At 45.6% G+C, this 23,831-nt stretch overlaps 1 long non-coding RNA gene across 1 annotated transcript; it reads right to left on the bottom strand.

Moving 5' to 3' along the window:
- On the bottom strand, positions 1-23,831 carry LOC310988733. The gene is made up of 3 exons (XR_014595502.1): positions 23,468-23,831; positions 22,600-22,683; positions 1-743 (listed from the first exon to the last, which is right to left on the bottom strand). It is a non-coding gene; the product is annotated as an uncharacterized lncRNA (long non-coding RNA).

Raw genomic sequence — 23,831 nt, 5'->3', positions numbered from 1 at the left:
TTCATGATGAGGCTTTATTGATCAGACATGTGCATTAGGAGGCAAAGGCAAACACATACATGCCTGCACACTTATATACACACACACACACCCACACACCCCAGTGCTTTTCTTACACAGCATTTTTCATCAGTAGCTCTTCAACCGTACCCTATTTCCCACGAAACACACAAAATGCAATTCAAAAAAACCAACAATGAACAATGAAAAAGTCTCAAAAGAACAGTGCAATTATAGCACAACACAAAAAAAAAACACAAAAACAAAAATCATTCATCAGATACAGTATCTATAATTACTTACCTTGCATGTTTTATTCAGTTTTAGCAAATTACTTCAATGTCTTTTGGGTAAAGTGTGTGATAGAGATAATTCCACACAGTGGATGCATGCAGTGTGTTTTACCCACGGATGAGTTTTTGTGTCTCAGTCCGAATGAAACTTAATGTTGCTTCAGTTTGAGAATTTAATGCAGTTTTCCCAGCGAGTCTGTTCGTGTGTTTCCGTCCATTTTGTTTGTCCCTCTGCACACGTGTGTGGGTTCGGAGTGATCAATGCACAGCTACAGCTGGTTGAAGGGGACCAAATCCATTGAACAGTTGATTTGGTTCCATTTTACCAGCTTTAGCAAAGCATTTAACAGAAGAGTCGGGTCCGAGGGGTGACAGAGAGGAAGAGGAGGAGGACGAGAAAGAGGAGAAGGAGGAGGGGAAAGAGGTGAAGAGACAAGTCTGGATGGAGACCTGAAAGAAACAGAGTGAGAAGGAGGAAATGATAAGAAAAAAAGACGTCTCCGCAGATAGAGCATTATCATTTGTATAAACACGCACAAAAACACACATGCACACATGGATACGCAGACACATGTTAAGCAAACAGTCATTGATTATGGTTGGAGGAGGCGTCACCCTTGAAAGAGTGTGTGTCAGTGATGAGAGGAGGCAACATTATACAAAAAAAGGAAGAAGGGAGAAAAAAAGATGAAGACAGGCAGGAGAGAGCGTGTGAGAGAGAATGAGAGATGCGGAAAAGAGGAGGGTAACCCGTGTGGGTGATGAAAAAGGGATGAGAGGAGGAGCGAGCAGGGCCCTAAGAGATAAGAGAGGAGCGCATATAAACGATGGTTGCAGACAAACTTGAGAAAACAATGAATTCATCACCTAACTGCCAATACTGCTAATGAAGCCAGCGGATAGGACAGCAGGAAAATTAACTCTCATTGACCTCCAGCACTATGTGTAACATCTCTCTCTCTCACTCTCATACACAGACTAACTCTCTCACACACACACGCTCCCTCTCTCTCTTACACACTCTCTCCTCTTTCTCTTGCTGTTGTTCGTTTTCTATTCCTTATATATATATATTTTTTTTTTTTCTTTGCCGTGCGGCTGTTCAGCCATGCTGCCTCGCTGAGCGCGGTGGCACAGAGATGATGCACTCAGCAGTCTTCCTGCTAGCTGCACAGCTCTGCTCGTCCTTGGAGCAACTTACTCATTTCCTGGTTCAATTAGCCAAGCTAATCATTTAATCATTAGGAAATAAACTGTTTAAGCAGAGTCTTGGCCCTGGAATCCCAGCTATTGATGTTTTCTCTCTGAATATGTTTTTCCACGACTGACTGATAATTTCTTCTTTTTTTTTCGCATGTTTAATCCAACATGGTGTCATCCCCCTATAATCGACTGTACTATATTCAATATGTTTTATATTAACAGTGGATCTAATGTGGCCCACAGCGTCACTTGTGATTCACCATCATTGTTTTCAGCAGGATAAGCTCTGATGAACCCTCAATGCACAACACACCCAATGTCAAACAGCCCACCAACAGAGCTATATCACTACCATGTCGGCAAATGAAGGCAACTTGAGAATGAATGGATGAATGGAAGTGAATTTATCATAGAAAGAAATAAACTTAAAATGAATGATAATGCTGAACAGTACCCTCTTAATGTGTAAGTAAGCATCAGTCAGCCAGCATGCCAGCAATGTTTGCCATTTCAACTACTTAATGTGATTATATATCTACTGTATAATGCGTTTATAGATTGGTCATGCTGCTGGCAAGCATCTAATTCTATATGTTTTGTAATTGTCAACAAATCCCATAAAAAAAACAAAAAAACAACACAAAGTCAAAGCCTGATACATGTTATTCTGAAGCACCACTGGTGCGTAAAAGACTATTTAAAAAAAACACACAGGAGTGAGCCACACTGTTGGACTGGGAACCATGTTCTTTCATTACTATGAACACACACTGTGGTTTCCCTTTATCCCAAAACACACAATGTCTCACTGCTAGAAATACTCACTAGTGCACCAGTTGTGTATTCATCCAAGGCTGAAAATGGTCCCCGACAAATGCATATATAAGAGCAAATGGGCTTAACGGCTGACTGAGTGTTGAGAGACAGGCTAATGATCTTTCTACAGGATTTGTTAACAGCAAAATATATAGAATAATTACAGTTTTGTCTTTAATATCACAAAATATGAGATTATCCCACTGCCGTCAATGACTGGGTTGAGTGTGTGTGTGTGTGGGTGAAAGAGAGAGAGAGAGAGATTACACTGTCAGTCCTGTATCAAAGCTGTCCACCCCTCTCCAGATAACAAATACACTGGCCTCACTGCACACGAATCACATTAAGAAAAAAAATAAACACTTAAATACTGCCAGTGCATGTAAAACGCTAAGGAGCAAGACAGGGCCTGTTCACTCTTTTTTCCTCTCTCCTTCCATCTCTCCCTCCCTCTCTTGTGTTTAATAAACTTGTCACCCAGGAGACCGGCAAATTGATGAGAGGGATGCATCCTTGACTGAGGAAAAAAAGAAAAATTACTGGGAAGAAAAAAAAGAAGGAAGAGAGGGAGAACAGCAGGAAGGAGGAAGAAAGCGGGAAGTAGCACATGGAGAGGGAGAGGACGAGCTCGCATGGCCTGAATTCCCTACCTGTCCCAGAGCTGCTGTTGTTCTGCCTCTGCAACATGCAGCACTGCAGTGTGTGTGTGTGTGTGTGTGTGTGTGTGTGTGTGTGTGTGTGTGTGTGTGTGTTCGGTGCTTCCAAGCATATAACCTGTATGGATGTCCAGGCCCATTTTTGATTGACTTCATTTTTGTGGACAATGAGACAGTAATCAGGCAGAGTGTGTCTGTGTGTGTTCTGAGTTATGCTCTGTGTGTGCTCAAGTGCGAATATCAACTTCAGAGGAGAAAGCGCTACACATGAAATCCTTTTTCATAGCGGGATTTTCAGTAGATTAGGGAGAGAATCCCTCCGCCACGCCGTCTGCGCTTTATTCCGGCGATCCGCGGCCCACACGCGCTCATCAAACGGTGCAGCCCTCCTTCACCCTGAGCACCTCCACTCAGATCCCACATCAAACAGAATCATTACACCCGTAGCGTTTTATCATTAACCTCGCTCAGATGCCTGCTGAAAGCTTCACCGGTGAGCGCTCTTTCAACATTAAACTGCGAGGCAGCTCCATCAAGATCAAAACTATACAATAAGTAAAAGGTGTGGTGCATGGGTAAGTTTTCGCAGCAGCTCCACTAGCTACAGCTCTGTGGAAGTGGACGGTATGTAGGTCGTGTGGCTGCATGCGTGCACAAGCTCTTGTCTTGCTACTGTAGGTGCCCTCTATCAGGCTGACTGCATGGCTGGAGATAGGCTGGCTACTTGTCTATTCTGGGACCGTGCTGTCCGCTGCATTCCTGCCCTTATATTGGAGACACAGAGGTGGTGGCGGTGGTGGTGGGGAAGGGGGGTATGAGGGTTAGGGACAGCTGGACGCCCCGGTAGAGAGGGAGGGGAGGGAGAGACGTAGTGGTAAAGACAGTCAGGGAATCATAGTGGGAAGGTCAGTGGGGGTGTGAGGCGTCCCGGGGGACACTTATACAGTTGGTGTTACAGAGCAGCTGCCAGCCCACCACCACTCGGCACGGCCGGCGCAGGAGGAGTGACACTTTGAAACCAGTCCCGCAGCGGACTCTGTCACTCTCGCTCACCGTGATATTTTCATTTCAGATGTATGACCTGACACCATGGGAGGGGGGGCGGGGGGGGTAGGGAGGTGCGCATGGTTACAACCTGCCGTACGCCGCCGCTCCCATCACTCACTCGGCCCCCTTTTCGCTCGCTGACCGTGTCGCATGCTCTGTGTCTCGCTCTCTCACAGTCTGCTGCTAACCCCCCCCCTCTCTCCCTCTCTCCTTATCAGGACAAGTGGCTCACAGCGACTGACTGACTGACTGACTGACTGATGACTCCCCATCCTGTGAGAGGGCGAGCCCCGGAAACCTGAGAGCATCACTTCCTGTCCCGCCACCACGCCACGCTGACTCCAGTGATGCCGCTGTTACGGTATAACCATTAAAATCGACTTTAAAACTGCAATAATTTTATGTAATGCTGCGATTTAAAGAAACAGTCCTTTAGTGAAGGCCTCTGTGCGTTTCTGATGAAGATTGTTTATTTTATTTTACCTTTATTTTACCAGGCAGATTGCTTGAGATAAAAAAAAATCTCTTTTTCCAAGCAAGGCCTGGTCAAGAAAGCAGCAACAAGATATACACACAAAGATGAAGGGACAGAGATGAGAGAGAGAGAGAAAATAAATGATAAATGATGTCCAGAGCCCTATGTTCTACAGTCCAAAGTCCATTAAAATCTCCTTTAAAACTGCAATAATTATGCTGTGTTTTAAAGAAACAGTCCCATAATGAAGGCTGTGCGTTTCTGATGAAGATGTTTGCAGCTTGCTAATTAGCTTAATGCATGTCTCACTGTAGTCATGAAACAAGTTGACCTGCGGTGGGGCTGTAAACTTTTATCTTCTGTGTCTGGCTGTATTTATTCCTGCTAATGACCCAGTGGCTGCTACATTTAAGGTGGATCTAACATCTGTCAGGCTGTGATGTGCGCTGCTGAGGTGGCGTAAAGTAAAAGTCCATCACAGAAGAGACTAACTCCAGACTTACACAGTAGCCTAGTGCTCATCATGGGATGGCAGCCCCCCCCGCTCCCAGGCGAGGGCCCCCCTTGTCATGAGGTTAGCAGTGCTAATGCTGCTGCAGTCCACTGCAGACACCGGCTGGCTGGCTCCTCTTCCCCCCCACCCCATCACCACCACCAACACCACCACCACCCATCCCTCCTCCTCCTCCCCCTCCCCCTCCCCCCGCTGCATTCGGACGTGAGCAGCACCCAGCGGCTGACTCAGCGCTATCCCCGCGCCTGATTGGTTGATCAGAGCAGGAGACAGGAGTGTAACAGGACCCTTTATCCTCTCTGCTCAGCCACTTCCTCGCTCCCTTTACTCTCTCTCTCTCTGAAGATAAAACACGTCTGTTGGATAAAAATAAAAAATAAAAAAAACCCGCTTCCTGACCTTGTGCGGCTTGCTCGGCTCAGGCGACGGCGAGCGGCTGCCGTGCTGTTACGCCTGTGAACTGAACTCTTTCTTTATCAGCTGGCAGAACCTCTCAGGGGTTACTGTGGGCTGGAGGTGATGGTATCTCTAAAAAGCTACGTACACACTGTAGTTCATAATGTGGGGCAACTTTGACAGTATCTCTGCCGACTTAAGTGGGGGAGGGGTGGGGGCACCTGCTTGACCTTGTGCCCATATTTCATCCAGCTTAAAACTGTTTTGAGGCGATGTGTTTGAATGCCAAGAGCAGTTTTGAGTACTTGAACGTCTCCTGACGGGGATCTTAAATGTCTCCATAGGACGTCATTAAGCGTGTCTGCAGCGCTCATACTTTGTGATTATGTGTTTATCTCCTGCTGCTCTTGATTTTACCTCACAATGATTTAATCCTCAAAGCGGTTTTATTCTTTAACCTTTTAATCTAACGGCAACACCCTTAAGACGATCAATACCTATTTAGATGATATATTTAATTATATCCCTTCCTCTTCCACTCGCTCCCTTCCCTTCCTTTCTCTCTAAACCTCCACAACATGTAAAGGCTCTGACTGTTAAAATCTTGTCTGGCTTTAACAAAAAAAAAGGACTAAAGTCTGTCTCTTCCATTACGACAACCTTACAGGACTCTTGGGGACTTTGTCTTTCCATACACTGTGCAGAGGTGAAATTCTTCACATTAATGTAAGAAGGATGACACCGTAAGTGTCATTAATGAGCCACTCTGTTCAGTAATTTCACCAAATATATATCCAGAGAGTCTGCAAGGCAGAACCCCCGTCCAGCGAGCAGACCGCCTCCTGCTACATGTGTATGAGTTGTCTAACCAGCCTTAACTGCCTCTCAGACCTGTCCTCAGCACAGTAACACGCCATCAATAACTGTAATGAGATTTAAAAAAAAAAAACATGGCAACAGCAAAGATCTCACCCGAGCCAGAGTTTATACTGTGTGTGGTTTTTATGTGCTGGAAAATGCTGAGATGCAGCTTCAAATATTAAATGGAAGTAGTGTCTAAAGACGCCGGGGTACAGCCAATATTGCTAATTATCTGCTCATAAACTCACATAAGGGTATAAAAATGCCAACCGCTGAGTCCGGCACACAGGCCTGGCTGTCGCTAAACTTTCTGGCAGAGTAGAACAAAGGGAGATAAACGGAGACAGCTCGGATAGAAAGAAATGATGGGAAAAGCTCCGGTTGCTCAAGAGGAAGGAGATCAGATTAAGAGAGTGAAGGGCACCGCGGAAGTTAAATGAAACAATTTAACATGTGCATGTTCTTCATTTTTAAAAGAACTCTTTGGATGATATCAAAGCGGCGAAGACGCCGTCTCGTTTTGTCGGGGAATGATGTCATGATCCATATGCAGCGGCTGCCAAACCGCAGCAGACCTGCCTTCTGTCTTCACCTTTCTTTCTCCCCCTCTCTCTCCACCTATGCAGGCTGATTGTCATTCTCAGCACGCTGTAATACTACCCCCCACCCCCCCTCACACACACCTCATCCCAACCCCTCCCTCATCTTTTTACCCCGCTCCCTCCATCCCCTCCCTTAACGAACCACGGCCACTTAGGTATTTTAGCCATGCATTCATTACAGGCCGCAGCAGGTCCACAAAGGAGCGCTTGATATACACTCTGTCGTGAAACAAAAAAAAACCCAATGCAGTTTAAGTAAGAAAGGAGCTCGGGCATAAAGATAGCTCCGGCTGACACGCGCTCCATTGTGAGGGAGAGGGACAGCCGCTCTTTCTAAGTCTGAAAAGCACGAGCAAGAGTGTGAGAGGCTTCATTACAACGGCTCTGTTTTAACTCGGCACAATGGGGACTGAAAGAGGCCCAAGCTCGTTAGAGCTTTCCAGATTAGAATCTGCGGCAGATCAGCATCTCAGTCGGTTGGCTGGAGATGTATGTGCTGGGACGGCTAAGTGTGATTAAAGTGAGTCAACAAAGCTTTTGGCTTAAAGGCGAAATACAGTTTTACTATGGATGAAGACAAAGAAGTTGGATGGAGCCAGTTTCTCAAATGTTGAAAAGTAATTGAGTGCCTTTACTTTAAGGCCCTGCATTGTATGGAATAGATTTCCATGTGTTTTTGATTATAAAGCAAGTCTAGGTTCTATATTAATACTGTGAAGGTATCAAAGCCTCGGGCCACAGAAGAATTAACAGCCTGTATTTAGAAATTGAGCCCCAAAACAAGCCATCAGGACTTCTGTAACTTTGTGACATCACAACAAAGCAGTGAACACCCTCAGCCGTCATCCTAACATGCAGCGTTTGGGGTCTTATGATTTATACTGTATTTCTAGTTGATCAGTCGTAGAAGATTAAAAGGATCTGACCCTCATACAAAGAGACAGAGTCAGCAACGAGCTGGTGAACAAAGCAAATAACGACTAGACAGATATTCTGTATACCCTCAGGAGTTGGTGGAGACCAAACCAGAGCTAACAGGAGCATGAATTATTTGACACAGAACAGATTTCACACCAGTACTGGATGTGAAGCAGCAAAAATGAGTTCCACCTGCTAAAAAAAAAAACACACAACACACTGTTTTCACCACAGTGCTCTCCAAACTTTCCAAAAGCATATTCTTTGAATGTTCGATTCATTTCTTTTATATATCTCCCCTGTTTTTCTTTCCACATCCTCCTCTCCTCCATCAGGGACCTTGTGGCCGGACCAGAATGCCCTGCTGGCCTGCAGCCTTATTGTTCCCATAACAAACCGCAACGAGTCCAGGAGTCTCTCTTTCTTTTTCCTCTATCAGTGTCTCTCCCTCCCTCTCTCCCTGCCACCACTTGACCCGGCCTCATGGCGCTTAGAGTACTCCTCTCAGCTGTGTCCAGCCACAGACTGACCACTGGAGACACATGAGAGGATCTCAGTTCCGACACACACACACACGCACAGCACCGTAATGCAACATGAATGTATGTGACACACAGCTTCCTGGTTAATGCAAGCATCTTTTACCGCAAACGACTCAGCCTCGGAGCTATACGGTTTTCATGCACCCCCTCCCCCGGCCAACAATGAATGTTTCACATAAACGAGTACTAGTGGTGTGTGTGTGTTTACCATACAGCTCCACTGGTAAAAAAAAACACACCAGTGAGCCACACGGTTGCACTGGGTGATGTGTTCCTTTATTATCATGAACACACACTCACACACTGTCAATTATTTGGACTGAACCCCAGTTAATTGATGTAACCGGTTCTGTAAACACTTGCTGGTGCACCACATGTGCATTAATGAGGCTGAAAATAGCCAGTAATAAACTCACAGTTTCTTCCTGCTATAACTCCAGTACACCACCCAGCTGTTTAAGTTTCTTTCCCCTTTAAAATGAATCTAATATATTCAAGACTTATTAAAAAAAAAAAAGAGAGAAAAAAAAGATTTATATCTTCAGTAAGAGCCAATGGGCTTGGAGGGAAGCCAGAAAGACACATACAGTACAATGCAGAATATAGCCCACTAAATGTATGATGACCTCACCGGTTTAGAAGATTGGGCACTCTCATTTTAAAAACATAAAAGTTAAAATAAAATAAAATGTATAAATCTACTGTATAATCACCAGGCTGATTGTGAAGAGTCACTCAGTCTCAGTGCTGGTTGCCAGCAGGATCTGATCCCATCCAGGTGACGCGCTGATGCTGATGCTGCCGGATCCGACAGGGAAAAATGTTTTTCCCCTTCACTGTGAGGAATTCCACAAAGGGAGACCATAACTGCCGCGATAGCCTCGGGCCGATACATGACCCGCTCATGCTGTTCGCTAAACCTATAGTTTCTACAGTGGTCCTGCTGCTGATACAGCACTACTGCTGCTGTGTAAAGCCCACTGTTACAGATGGTAATCCGGCTATCATATACCGTAATAGTCTCTGTGCAACAAAATGGAAGCAATTATCTCAAAGCACACAACGATCGGTGGAACAGATCACAACGCATAACTCTTTATGGGTTTGGGAGATTTACTTTCTGCCTGACTCTCTCTCTCTCTCTCTCTCGCTCTCTGTGTAATTCATGTTCATTACGATCCCACTCTCTTTCTCTTAGCTCCTCTTTTACATTTGTTCCTTGCCTTCCTTGTCACCCCTGCATATGCATTCTGGAGTTCTACTGTAGCCTCCACGCCGCCACCACTTCCTTCTTCCTTTCACTATTACGTACTCCAACCTCTATTTCTGTCTCGCTCCTTCCTCAATAACACAAGTTCTGAGCAGAGAGGCCGATGACCGAAGAATGCTAACTAGCCTTGTCCTGCGTAGGTACCTCCTCTCTGCTTAGATGTATATGTGCACTTACAGGAGGGGCAGAGGGGGCGGTGATCACAGCCCCATCCCTGCCTGACTCGCTTGCTCTGCTTTTTGACTGACAGACTCCATGACTGACTGACTGGCTCGTTTTACTGGCTGACAGGCCACGACTGATTCATCGCCTTTGCTGCGTTGCTGGCTGCGCTGCTCCTCCTCCTCCTCCTCTGTTGTCCTGTATCACTGCCTGTATAGCAGACTGACTCCCTGACACCCTGCACTTCAGCACGCTGCTCCCAATTACACCCCTTCTCTGCTGGACCAAAGGGAGATGTATGCACGAGGCCCCACACAGACAAGAAGTGTTAGCAAAGGCAGGCGGATGGAGGAGCTCACATTCTTCGTGCACTCCCATATCAATGTTGGATGCTCATACACCAGATCAGCAGGAAGCATGTTTAGTCTTGTTGACTAAATGCTTCAAACATATCCAGCATATGATGCATCAGCCTTATACAAATGTATATGTTTTAAATTTTTTCAACAATGTATTGTTATAAATTGGCCTTTAGAAAGTGGCACGGTGGAGCAGTGGTTAGCACTGCCTCCAAGAAGGGTCTGGGTTTGATCTCCAAGCCTTTGGTCTTTCTGTTTTTGAGTTTTCATGTTGTCTCTGTGCCGGTGTGGGTTCTCCTCCTACAGTCCAGAGACATGGACACTATAGATCCTGTGATGGATTGACAAGGTGTACCTTTCCAGGTGTATCCTGCCCTCGCTCTGTGTCAGCTGGGATTGGCTCCAGCCCCCCGTAGCCCTGCATGAATAATGGCTATAAATAATGGATGGGTTTTTTCAAACAACAAAGCAACAGGAGGTGTCAGTGCTTTGAGATAAATGACAAATCCAGCATGCTAATGAATTCATTCTGTTATCAGCAAAGTTTTTACAGTTCATCCTAAGAGGGTCGTAAATATATTTTATCAAGTTTCACTGAATTATTAAAAACTACAAATGTGGACTTCATGGTGGTGCTAGAGAAAATGTCAATGGAGTCACCAAACTCTAGTGTAGCATCTAACTTGTTCAGTAGTTGTTGAGGTGTCTAGACCAACAGACTGCTTATTACCTTTTTTCAGTCTTTTTACTATTTGTGATAGCCAAACAAAATATTCTGCCAACTTTACAACAGTTTTGCTTATTCCATAAGGGATATTTTGCATATGTGCTTATTCGACTGATTTAAAATGTGTCAAGCACTGTTTTAAAAATACGTGATGTACTGTATGGGTGGCTGTGACTCAGGAGGTAAAGCAGGTCGGAACAGTCAGTGCTTTGATCCCCGACTCCAGTCTGCACGCCGCAGTTGTCCTTAGGCAAGATTGTCCATCAGCGAGTGTGTGTATGGATATGCGGATAAGAGGAGTCTATTTACCATTTAGTACCAATCAGAATTTAGCATCATTTTAATCCAAATGTGACCAAGAGTCAATCAGATCTTGATCAATACACGAGTGCACTATCCTGAAGCAGCTACTGTTCAATTCTAAATCTAAATACGAGGGCCTGCTTTCACTTTTCAGCTCCTCCTGTTCTGCTTCAGGAGACGATTTTCCAAAAACTGAATCGACAGTCCGTGCGACCGCTCCCTCACGCAGCCGTTCGCCATTCTCATAACCTGTAATGGAAATAACAATGTGCCTAGGAATGCATTATATCCCAAGTTATACCTTCTTATGAGATATATCATTGAAACTCCTGCTTTATATTTTCCCTGAGATGACTCTTGTGGCAATATATTTTAGAAACACTGCAGGAGAGGGATGCATGTGCTCTGCGGCGGGGCCTGCATTATAAAAAGCCCTGGGACAGATGCTGTATATCCTAAGAGTAAAGTAAGTTTGAACTAAAAATGTATTTTAAAAAGCAGGGAGTGTTTATTCCAGGGCAAGTGATAGCGCACAATGTGTGTTGTCCTCAGAAGAAACAATTAGAGGAGAAAATGCCTTTTTCTCATTTTTTGGTCAACTGACAATTACTGTGTCGTAAAATTGTAAATGTTATGACCTTATAAACGCAGACAGAGTGTAATTAGAATATTAGGATGACTGTAAACCCTGGCAGTAATTATGAGGGTGTCAATGTGAGGGGGAACCTGCGTGTGGGAATGCGTATGTGTGTGTGTTTGTGTAATCTCCAGCGAGCAGGGGGAGGAAACAGTATCAGTGGGGGACGTTGAGGAGGGGGATGCGGCCCACCACCATCACAGTGCCCTTGTTCCTTTAATTACTTCCCTCTGCTTCACAGCTTCACTGCATAACAATTATCCTGCGTGTTCATTTGAAGGGAGCCGACCCTCTCTCCTCATATTGTACAGCGACGGACAGGTTCTGGTGTCAGCAACATCACTTGATGTACAGAGAACACTAGTGGGAACCATTAAATTAGACTTGGGCTAATACAACTGTCTTTACCTCTTTTTTTTTTCTTTCTTCCCCCTCCCTCCTCTGCATCATAAACAATAAACAAGTGCTCGAGCTGCCCGGTGGCGCAGCTCCATCCAGATGTGAAGTTTCTCCTTTCTCCGGAAAACGCTTCACATTATCGGAGCTTAACGTTTTCAGCACAATGCGTAATAGGAGAAAAATGAGGGGGAAATAAACTGCAAAGTGATGTAATAATTTACGCATCCAGCTGGTGTCCTACAACTGTTATCATCAATTACGCACTGTTGGAATGTGAGATTCTTCACCTTTTAGCTATTTGTTTGTGGCTGCACAAAAAAACAGACACACGCACCCACACACATGCATGCACGCACACACATGCACGCAGGGGCGGACGGGAAGGGGTTGGGCCTTTTTCAGTCTATTGGAGTCTAATTCAAGCAGATGTCTGTTTAATTGATCGAAACAAATTACCTCAACATTGATCCCTGTCCCGGCGTAGGGACTGATCGGCTTTTTGGAGCCGCACTCTGTATGTGTATGCGTTGTTGTGTGTGTGTGTGTGTGTGTGTCTCCAGCGGGATGAGTCGGCTCTGATCCACTCACAGAAAATGCATAACTCAATCGCTAAGTGATAAATCGTAATTTGGTTTCTGATTATGCCATGTGTTTTCTCTATCGATTCCCAGTTTCCCTTTGAACTGATGCGCCATCGTTCTCACATTAAAACGCTGGGCCAATTAACTAATTGACTTTTAAGGCTCATAATTATGAGTAATTCATTAGGTTTCTGAAGTCATTTATTATCAGCGCCTTATCTTTTTTTTCTTTCTTTCATCTGTTGTCATCCGTCTTTTTTTCCTTTTTGTTGAGAGTGTAATTTGTCTGCCGTGATTTTCAGTGACACTTCTACTGTACAGCACATGTTCTACCTCTAATAAGCTCGGCGGTGTCTGTTTTATCACGCCTCTGTAATGACTGAGTGCATGAGCAGTTTGCCTGTGTAAACTGTGAAATTACACATTTGCTTTGGCTGCAGCTCGCCGGCTGATGCTACAAATAAAAGCTGCGTCTACAGTAGGAGAAACAAATCAGTGGGCTGCTCCTCTCAGGCGCAGATACATTATATCCATGTAATGTGTACATATTACAAAAAAAACCCAACAAAAACAGCATAAACAGCAGGATAAATCAATACTGTGGCTGGCACCGCTGCCGCATGTGTGTCTGTCTAAACATTTAATTTACATTACAACGGCCACATGTGACGGACTCTGTATGTGTCTGTTGTTTGAGGAATGACTTTGGGTGGGTGCATGGGGGGTACACCCGCTTCACCACCACCCCTGAGATTCACTTTAGAGACATAAACATAGAAGCAGATATAATAGGCTGTGTCTGTGTCCTTGTAACAGGGCGAGACGACATATACATTACCACTCCACCGCATCTGGTTCAACTTCCATTACTCTTTACCCCTATTATATTCCGCAGATTGCTGCCCATGCACACTTACTATAAACATGATTAAAAGAGAAAAAAAAAAAAAACTGGCAATAAACTCTGACACTTAATATAAAAAGCCTTACTTTACAATCTCGTCCCTCCTTTCTGCACACGCATGTTCTCCCGCGCTCATTTCCTCTCGTTTCTGTCACGCACATACAGAAGGTAGACAGGTAGACGCACGGACACAAACTAATCCACGATATGGTTTGTGTTTTGTGCAAACACAACAAAAACTGTCCCGACCGAAGGCCATTAAAACAGTAAAGGCCTCATTTTTCCACCACTTTCCTTTTCCATTACTCCTCATCATCTCCGAACTGAACAAGCAGATTTTCTGGTTTTGTATTTGTTTGAATTCATCAGCTACGCAGGCAAAATCTGCACATTAAAGGTCTCATAGTGTATAAAGCGAGGTTTCCCTGTGTGTGTTTATTTTGATTACAAAGCAGGCTGTAGGTTCTGTATTAATACTGTGAACATATCAAAGTGTTGAGTCTACAGAGAAATGCACTCAGCTTGAATTTAGGAACTTACACCTAAAACGAGCCACCAGTGCATCTGTGAATTTGTGATGTCACAGCCAAGCAGTCACCACTCTCGGCCATTCCCAGTTACCAACCTTAAAGGATTTGGTTTCTCTGCGTGTTTAACTGAAATCTGCCGTATTTTAGTTTGATCACCCAGAAACACAGACAGTTGGTGATTGCCTCACCAACCTGTTGTTTTTGTCTGTTCCGTCAAACCCACTTCTATTTATTTCACACTCTCTTCAGGTCTTCTTATCTGTATCAGGGGAGTGAAGACAAACACAAAAGCATATATACTATATATCCCACAACAGACTGCTGTCTATAATTTGTGTGAGAACGTGCGCAGTGAAAATGTAAGAGATGAGTGATGAAATCTGAAAAATAATAATAATAAATCCAATCAGACATGCACTCATAAACTTAACTAGTCTCGGTCATATTATTTATTTCTTTTCACTCTGTCCTGTGTTCTGTTCCACTTGTGTCAACATGGCCAGCGTGAGCGAAACCATTCATTACCTTTTCCACATTTAGGAATGAGATACCACTGCTGCAGTTTTCACATGATCATTAAAAAAGATTTTGCTATAAACAGCCACGGCTATCTAACATAAGGACAGATGCGTCTGGCCCTTTGCTGCATGATGCAACAAAAATTTGCAGTGAAATTGTGTTTCCTCTTTCCATCGTGAGGCCTAATGCGCGGCGGAGCGGGGCGGAAGTATCCAAGTGTAAACATATGATTAAGGCTGTATCTACATCCATTTATGCCTGATCTGTGGAAGTGGAAATTAGGCAGATTGATAGCGGGCCAGAGATTGAGATTTATATAAAAAAAATAAATAAATAAAAACAGAGGCCTGCATACAACGCAGTTTTAGAGGACGAGAGAGTTTTAGAGTTTTATGCCTTCACAGCCTCTGCTGCTCTGAATCTAATATCATTCATAAACTCAGAGAGCTTGATTGACTATTGAGCTTTATCAGTAGGGGACAGATTCATGTTCACATATGTACAGTCAGCTGTACTGTAGATTTTTGCATTAAATTTGCTCGGTCGTTACAGTCAATGTTCCACATGACTGATCTGTATGTAACTACCGCTAATCCCTCACTGGGCCCATGGATTACTAGCTTTGCCTTTGCCCTTGTGTGGACTCCCCAGATGGTGGAACCAGTCAACCAGCCAGGCGGCCGGCCGGTCAGTCAGTCAGTCAGTCAGTCAGTCAGTCAGTCAGTCAGTCAGTCAGCTGGTAATCAGTCAGCCCTATAGCAGCCAGGGCTACCCAGCCGGCCAGCCAAGAAGAGCAGCTAGAGAGAGGGTCGGGGCAGCCCTGAGAAGAAGCTCAGAGGTCTTGGGGCATGTGTGTGTGTGTGAGTGTGCATGTGTGTGTGGATGGATGGTTGTCAAGCGCTGAACGAGGCAAAGCGGTGCCGCTGGTTTACTTTTAGTGGGGCCCCCCAGTCGTCCGGCTTTGGCTGTCTCAGCACGGTGCCGCAGTCAGCATTGTTGCATATTTAATGTCCTGATGAGAGCTTCCACCTGCTGACACAGGCAAAGTGACAGAACAATACCCGCCCACCCCCCTCGCACCCCCACCCCGAACACACACACACACACACACGCACGCACACACACGCGAGCCCCGAACACCATCATCAATCCAGTCCCCCTCTCTCTCTCTCTGCCTCTTTCGCCTCGCCTCATCTCACACGCTCACTCGCCACAACTCCCTCCGCTCCGATCCCACTTCAGTCTACACCGCTCTCTCGTTTCCCTTTTGTCACCCAACCGCCCGCCAGCCCGCCAGCCCGCCCGCCCACCTCCCCCTCTATCTCTCCCCGCCACCTCTCTCACCCTCAGCGCTGTGCCCTTCTATCTCTGAATTCTCCCACAGTACAACGACCTTTCCTTCTGGTTCTTACAAATCACTGCAATAAATCCCTCCAACATAAACACACACACATACACATACACAGACACACTCATTACACACTTGTTCTTTGCTCACAAACACACACTTAATGATTGCGGGTGGGGGCTTTATGAATATGTCCCCCGCTGAAGTGTGTTTCATGCATTTTTGGACCCAGTTTATCTCAATGGCCTCTTCATCTGCGGCCGTTTAAGATTAGAACTGTCTCTCATATTGATGGTTAATTAGCTTTGAAACACACTGGCTGCCGTGTTAAACAATTCGTCTTGGCACAGAGCACTTCTTCTTCTTTATGGTCCCCTGTTAGCATTTTTTTTTTCACCTCATACAATAAGATTGGCAGGGAGTGTAATCCAGCTGCAGATCCCTGTCAGTCCAGCAGCTCCCACACAGGCACAAACGCCCCGGGGTGTAGACCTGATCAGGCCCAAATTACCACACTGGAACTGGCCCAAATAACACCTAAACAGGGACAGGTAAACCCTAACTAGGCCACATACAGTATTTATATACAAAGTAGGCCAAAATACATACACTAAACCCTGACACGATTGTTATACCTGCTCCCAAACCGCTCCCGGATTAGTCATTGTTCTAGCACACATGTGCATGTTTAATCAGCGCTGAGCATTAACACACCAGAGTTTTTTCTTTAATAAATAAAGAAAGAAAGAAAAGAAAATGAAGTGACACCTCTGCATTGTGCTGGCTCAGCAGGCTGAGACAGATATCACATAGCCTGACATTGTGGGTTGGACTCAACAACCGTTGTCATTAGTCATTTTTCTCATTCTTTTTCTCTGCCATCAAGCAAACGCCACAACATGTGAACTTTCCCCAGACGCCCCGCTCTCAAGTGTCGAGGTGAAACAACACGCAGAGCGGCATCTCATCACAAATTGGAAAAGGTGATAAATAAAAATGTTTTTTTTTTTCTTTCTTTGACTTCACATTGGACTGCAGTTTTAAACAATGAAGCTTCAACAAGTTAATCCCAGAGCCTAGACTGCGTGACTGCAGACAGGCGTCTGAGTCTTGAGTCTATACAGCCAGTCTCTGCCTCTTCCTCCTTCTGACCATCCTCTCGGACCATGCTATCCATTAGCAAGCATTTAATCACTGCACCATTTACTGGAAACTGCTGTCGGTCTGTGGTGTGTGTCTGTGTGCGTGAGTGTCGTGTGTGCATTATTAAATTCACACTAGTCAATCGTAAAATCTGATAAAAGACAAAAAAAAAGCGTTTCCAGAAGAAAGCAGAAGGTGTTCTTGAAATCGTTAGAGAAGCAGAAAATATATACATCCGCTTTTTTTTTCCCCGCATAGAAACTCAAAAAGAAGCGAGTGAAAGAGATATCCAAAAAATCTATTGCGGGCAGGTGGAAAGTGCTGACTGGAGTTGCAGCTGCATCTACACTTTTCTACTGTATGCATCTCTCTGCAGCACCAAGCTGACTGGACTCAACTGGGCCACATCAGGGCAGAGGAAGTGTGTGTGCGCACACAACACGGTACATCTACGTGAGCCGCTGGATCTGGATCATCATGGAGTAAAAAAAAAAGAAAAAACACACATCTTTTCCCACTGAGTTTCTGCTTAAGAGTTTGCGCTTAAATGTCTGAGTTTCGTTCTGAGTTTCGTTCTGATGCGGCGCTGAAATTTTTCCCAACCTGGGATACATACTTCTTTACATTCCATAGTTGCTCTTGTTCATATGGGCATATAAAGAAGTATGTCCCCCAAGCAGGCCACTGTCCTTGGTGGCGCATCAGGCCCCTTCTCCCCTCCCCTCCCCACCACCACCAACCACCTCCCACCTCCCGCTCCACCCAGGCTTCTCCTCCACCTCCAACTAACGCTCAACGCTGAGGAATAAATGTTGAATCAGGATTCACACAAACCCCTGACTGCACATAACCTCCCTCTGATCCCTCTTAGACATCAGTGACTCAAACAGAAGATGAAGTTCACACACACACACACAAACGCACACATTCAAAAGAGAGGAAAATAAAACTTGAAAATCAGTTATTTCAGTTATTTTTCATGCTGTTCGCCTTCCAAGCTCGTTACACCACAAAGAAAAAAGCATCTAAACATTAAAAACTGGATTTAAAAAGATAAAATAAAATTCCACCACATCCCAGAATTAAAAAAAAAGACATCACAGAGTAATTTACACCATGTCACCAACAGGAAGCACCACTTTTAAAAGTCATATTTCACTCACAACATTCACACTGCTCCCCCCCCCCCCTCCCACCCCCACCCCTGTGAAAGAACACACATCTGCAATACAACAGCCTAACTACACTGTCTGGTGACCATGTGTCCGCTCTGCCTTGACATACTGTACATTATGAAGCAGTTTCTCTCACACACACACACACACACACACACACACACACACACACACACACACACACATACGCACACAGACACCCGGCACGCGATTCACCTTGAGTGTCACGCTCAGAGGTTCAGCTGCAGCGGTGGAGTGAGGAGGAGGAAGAGGAGGAGGAGGAAGAGGAGGAGGAGGGGTGAGGTGGGAATGGGGTGCAGCAGGGGTTGCTGGGTGGGGTAGGTGGGGGGTGGGGGGGTTGGATGAAGGGAAATGAGGGAGATGTTGCACTTACCTATGGGCAGATGTTGGCTCGAGATCCCCTCCCACCACCACCACCACCACCTCTGACTCCCCCCCATCGTCCTCCTCCTCCTCCTCCTCCTCCTCCTCCTCCTCCTCCTCCTCCTCCTCCCCTGCTTCAGCTGGGCCGATGCACCAAAGAGAGAAGCAATAAAGCGAGAGCAGAGAAGAAAAGGAGACTGGGAAGAAGAAGAAGTGCTTTGCTCTCTCTTCTCTCAGTCTGTGTCCCAGGTGCTGCCTCTGCAGTCTTTCTCTCTCTCTCTCTTTTTCTTTCTCTCTCTTTCTCCCTCTCTCTCTAACATCCTCACTCTGATCCTCTCTCTCCTCTCCTCCCCTTAATCTCTCTCTCTTCCTCACACTAAAAAACTTTTAGTCCGGCACACAGCCGCTGGTCCCACCGGTCCTCCACCACTGAGAGCAATTTCTCTTTTTTTCCTCCCTTCTCCTTTCATCTCGTGCTCTCTCTCTCTCTTTCTCACACACTCTGTCCCATGCAGTCTATAGGCTGCAGTCTCCTCTTGACTGCCCACTCCCCTCTATATAGCATGTGCTCTTATTGTCTCTCCCCTTCTCTCTCTCTCTTCCTCTCTCTCTCTTTCTCTCCTGCCGGCTCACACACACACACACACACACTCTCTCTCGCCCTCCTGCCTCTCTTTCAGTCAAACTACAGTAGCGTTACAGTTCCACGCTGAGCGCACGGTGCTGATGATGAGAGTGAATGGCACATGTGGCGTGGCACAGGGACAGCCAGAGCAGACTAAAGGAATGTCAATATGTGTGTGTGTGTGTGTGTGTGTGTGTGAGAGTACACATGTGTGACTTACTGTGCATATCTGTCAGTCTGTAAATGTATGCCAGCGTGCATGGTGTGTGTGTGTGTGTGTGTATGTGAGTGTTTATGTGTGTCTCCAATTGCCCTTGTTGCTTGAGTGAACCCCATTCATCTGAGACCCCCTGCCCCCTCCCATTACCCTCAGTCCCTGATCCACAAGCCAACTTACACACACACACACACACACACATTGACACACACCTCCCACCTTCCTCTGCTGTCTACCATCCTCCCCTCCCTCCCCCCTCCACTCCCACCCACCCACCCACCCACCCACCCTGTCCTCTCAAAGATCAATACCAATTTATAGGCAAATGCACAAAGGCTGAGTCGTGCTTTTAATGAATTGAACCATTGCTAACGTCAGGCATCTAATGAAGGCTCTGAGAGAGGCGTTAAGAAAACCTATGGCGGGAGCAGCAGGAAGCATATAAGGGTTATTGGGAGTGTGTTGTGTCTTTGTGCCGCTGTGTGTGTAAGAGTTTCAGTAACAGATGTTACTGTGTCGCAATGTTTCCAACTGGGCTTCCCCTTTAAATATCTGATACAATTAATACGAGGCCAGTTATGATATAGAGGATAAACAGAGGGTGGTGTGTGTGTGTGTGTGTGTGTGTGGGGGGGGGGGGGGGTGGGGGAGGCATGAGTGCTTTCTGCCATCCCAGGATGCACTGCTCCCTGAAAGCATTGCCAAACTGCAACATCAGGAAGTCTTTCTTTCGTCTTTGGCCGTCGTCGACCTTTCACCTTGAGTGGCGGCTACGCCTCGTCAGATCTCCACGATGGCTCTTGTTGGAGCCGCGCTGTCGACACGGCAACATCGTCTCTCCGCAGCTAGTCATGATGATCTATTTTCTTATATGCAGCGGACAAAAGGCACAGTTTTCTGTGTGTGTGAGTGTGTATGAGTGCAGTTCCACAGTGAGGTGGAAAATGGTTATTTTGTAAAAAAAAAAAAAAAAAAAAGCAGCTTTGTTGTTTGTGCGTATCCACTTAAGTCCACTGCACAGGTCCTGTTTATTGCTTTTCCATGCTATATAATTTAACTCTAGTGTTTGAGTGTATAACTGCAAAACCTATGTGAATATCCCGTCCTCTATAGCCCCCCCTTCCAATAGCCCCCCTGTGTGTTCCAACCACTGTGTAACCAGTGCCATGGGGGCTGCGCACATCAGCCCTGCCCGCCCAGTAATTAAACTAAAAGTCTCTTCCATAAATCACACTCGTCTTCTCCTCTCTCTCTTTCTCTCTCGTTCCTCCTCTCTTTTCTCTCCCAGCGATAGAACGAAGGTTTTGTAAATCACCGGCCGGGGCTGGTAAACGAGGTGAGGGGGTGTGGGGGTGGGGGCGGGGGCGGGGGTGGCTTTGCACACATGTGCACACATGCGGACCACAGATACACTCAAGCCGCGGCACTAGACGCAGACACATTGCGAAGAATTAAGCCGCCTATCCACTCCGGCCTCCGCTCCGCCGTCTTCACAGTATTCCTGGCAGGAATTACAATTCTCCAGAGGGAAATAGACAACTGCGGTAGATTGCAAGATAAGGGCAGTGTGTAATATGCACCCGCATTGCACTGAGATAACTGGCTTGGCAGGAAATGGATGGAATTTGCCCACGTACGGCATGACTCCCGTAAACCTTTCAAAAGGCATTTTAGATTTCAATAAACCAGTCGTACAGTGAAGACAACAGAAATCTTGCTCAGTCTTTTCTGTATAATCTCAACATTTGCGTTGGATTCAAGCTCACGCTGTACAAAGCAAAGTCTCACACCGACTGGGAGACAGGCTGCCACACAGGACGGACAGATTCTCTTCAAACAGCTGCGCGTCTACTATAGCCGCTACAACTAAATGCAGGCTGTCTCCTGCAGAGCCGGGCCGGGACACCCAACACCTCGCCACCTCCAGCAAATCACCATGAAGCCTGTCAGGGCTCCGGACACTTGACAGACAGCTGACCACCACTGATCTCTCTGGTATCTGCTAACTGGGTAAAATTAGCCTGGACAGCAAGAGAGAGAGAGAGGGAAGCAGAGATAGAGGGATGGCAGCATATGCACGACACTTTTAGAAGCTTGCTTCCACTTTAAACCTCTCCCTCTTTCTTCCTCTCTCTCTCTCTGGAGAGTGACACATGTGTGTGTCCCGTCTATAGATAGACAGAACTGAGGCCCCGCTGGGATGGGTGGCCGCATGGACGCTAAGCTTAACGCTGGGGCACATTAGAACACACTCATGTAGCGTTTCCACAGATGAACCTCACCTGTCCTGCATTCAAATATAGCAGCCTGAGTGAGACTGTGCTGGTGCAACGCCACGTGCATTTACACCATGTTCTCCACTTGTCATACGCTAAGATATTTGATTGGATAAATGATTAAAAATATATATATTATTAAATCTGATTATGAAAAGAAATTATGTTTCATAATGATATACAAATGACAGAGTAAATTGAATACATAGGAAGTTGGCAACAACTGAAGTGTGTTGCTGTATTTCCGCTCAACCACAGTGTAAATTCATCATGCAGTTTCCCTTGAGCCACTTAACATTTTTATTCAAAATAATTTCAGCTGATGATAAAACACTCCAGAGTAACACCGCAGAGATAACCTTTGACCTTTATAACCTCATGTGAGCGTGTGTGTTTGTGAGTGGAGATGGATCTGTGTGGGATATGTGAATAACGCACTGATGTTATCAAGCTTTCTCTCACAAGAAAGAGGTGATAAATAAATAAGAAGACTGTTTCCAGCTCTCTGACTCAAATTCCATCTGTTTTCCAGAAGACAAACAACAACAAAAAAAAAAGAAAAACTGTAGTGTGTGTGTGCGTGTGTGTGTGAATAACAGAAATGTGTCTGGGACAAAGCACACTGACACACAAACACAAACACATTTGCTAATATATGCAGTGGTTAAGCACAAAACACTTATTTCACAAAAATACTAAACACACAGAGTCACTTACCGTAGTAGAGATGGTCCAGATAGGGATGGTGGCCCATGCAGAGTGAAGCCAGTCGCTGCAGGCTGAGTCTCTCCTCCCTGGAAGCTGAATCAGCGATGGAGAGTTTAAGGATGCGGAGAGGAAAAGAGGAGGAGGAGGAGGGAGGGAGGAGGGAGAGGGAAAAGAGTGGAGAGAAAAGAAAAGGGTCACGGGACATGCAATGCCTCTGTTTCTTGCTGGATGGGGTGATAGAGGAGTAAGGGAAAACCAGCTGACCAAAAAACGCTAAAATAAAATGAAATTAAGGTAGGACCCAGTGCAGGTAGAAAAGAGCAAAAAATAGTGGCCATAGAAAAATAAGAAAAAAATGATTTGTTTAAGAGGATTCGATTTTGAAGTGATGACTGGGCAATGAAATGCGTCAGCCGGCAGCTGCCCGTCCTCTCCACACCACACCAGGCCATGTAAAGTTAGAAGGAAGACAGCTGATCGGACTGCCAGAGAAGGAGATGGAGCGAGATAGTGAGTGCTGACAGAGCTGAAGGACAAATCAGGAAGAGGGACGCAGGGAGGGAGGGAGGGGGTGGAGGGAATGGAATAAATTGTGAGGAGAGAAAGAGGATGAGGAAAACAAGATAAATAAAGTAGATTAAAGAATAAAATCAAATAGATGGAATTACGGAAGAGAATGGGAATGAAGAGAATAAAAAACAGGGAGGAGACTAAAGAGGAAAGAAATTATATGTATGGGAAATTGGAAGGTAAGAAAAAATGAAAAAGGAAGGATAAAAAAAGGGTGGTTCAAAGTTTGGATATGACAAAAAGGACGGAGAAATTACAGATAGGGGAGTTACAACAATCTCTCAAAGTAAACGCAATGACATCTTACTTTTTTGTGTCTTTCTTGTCCTTTAACCACCATATTCCACTTTCCTCAGAAGTTGTCCAGCAGTTGGTGAAAACAATTCCTCCCCAGAAAAATCAGCAATTAGACATCAAATTGTTGGCACCAGAAAGAAAAAAGGTCAAGTGACACCGCACACAGGCAACATTTGTACACTGTTTTTTGTTTTGTTTTTTTCAATTCGACTGTTAAAAATAAATGAAAGCGAGCTCGAACGAAAGCACTGTGTGGGGGTCGGAGAGGGGGCAAGAGAGAGGTTCAGCATGATCAGAGGAAACCCCCACCATCCCAGGGTTTTTATACCAAGGTAAGAGCCCGAGATGCGCACCCTTCCACCAGCCCGCCCGCG

Source organism: Trachurus trachurus (assembly GCF_905171665.1).
Source record: "Trachurus trachurus genome assembly, chromosome: 7".
In the NCBI taxonomy this organism is placed as follows: Eukaryota; Metazoa; Chordata; class Actinopteri; order Carangiformes; family Carangidae; genus Trachurus; species Trachurus trachurus.
This window is presented reverse-complemented; position numbering and strand designations above follow the sequence as displayed.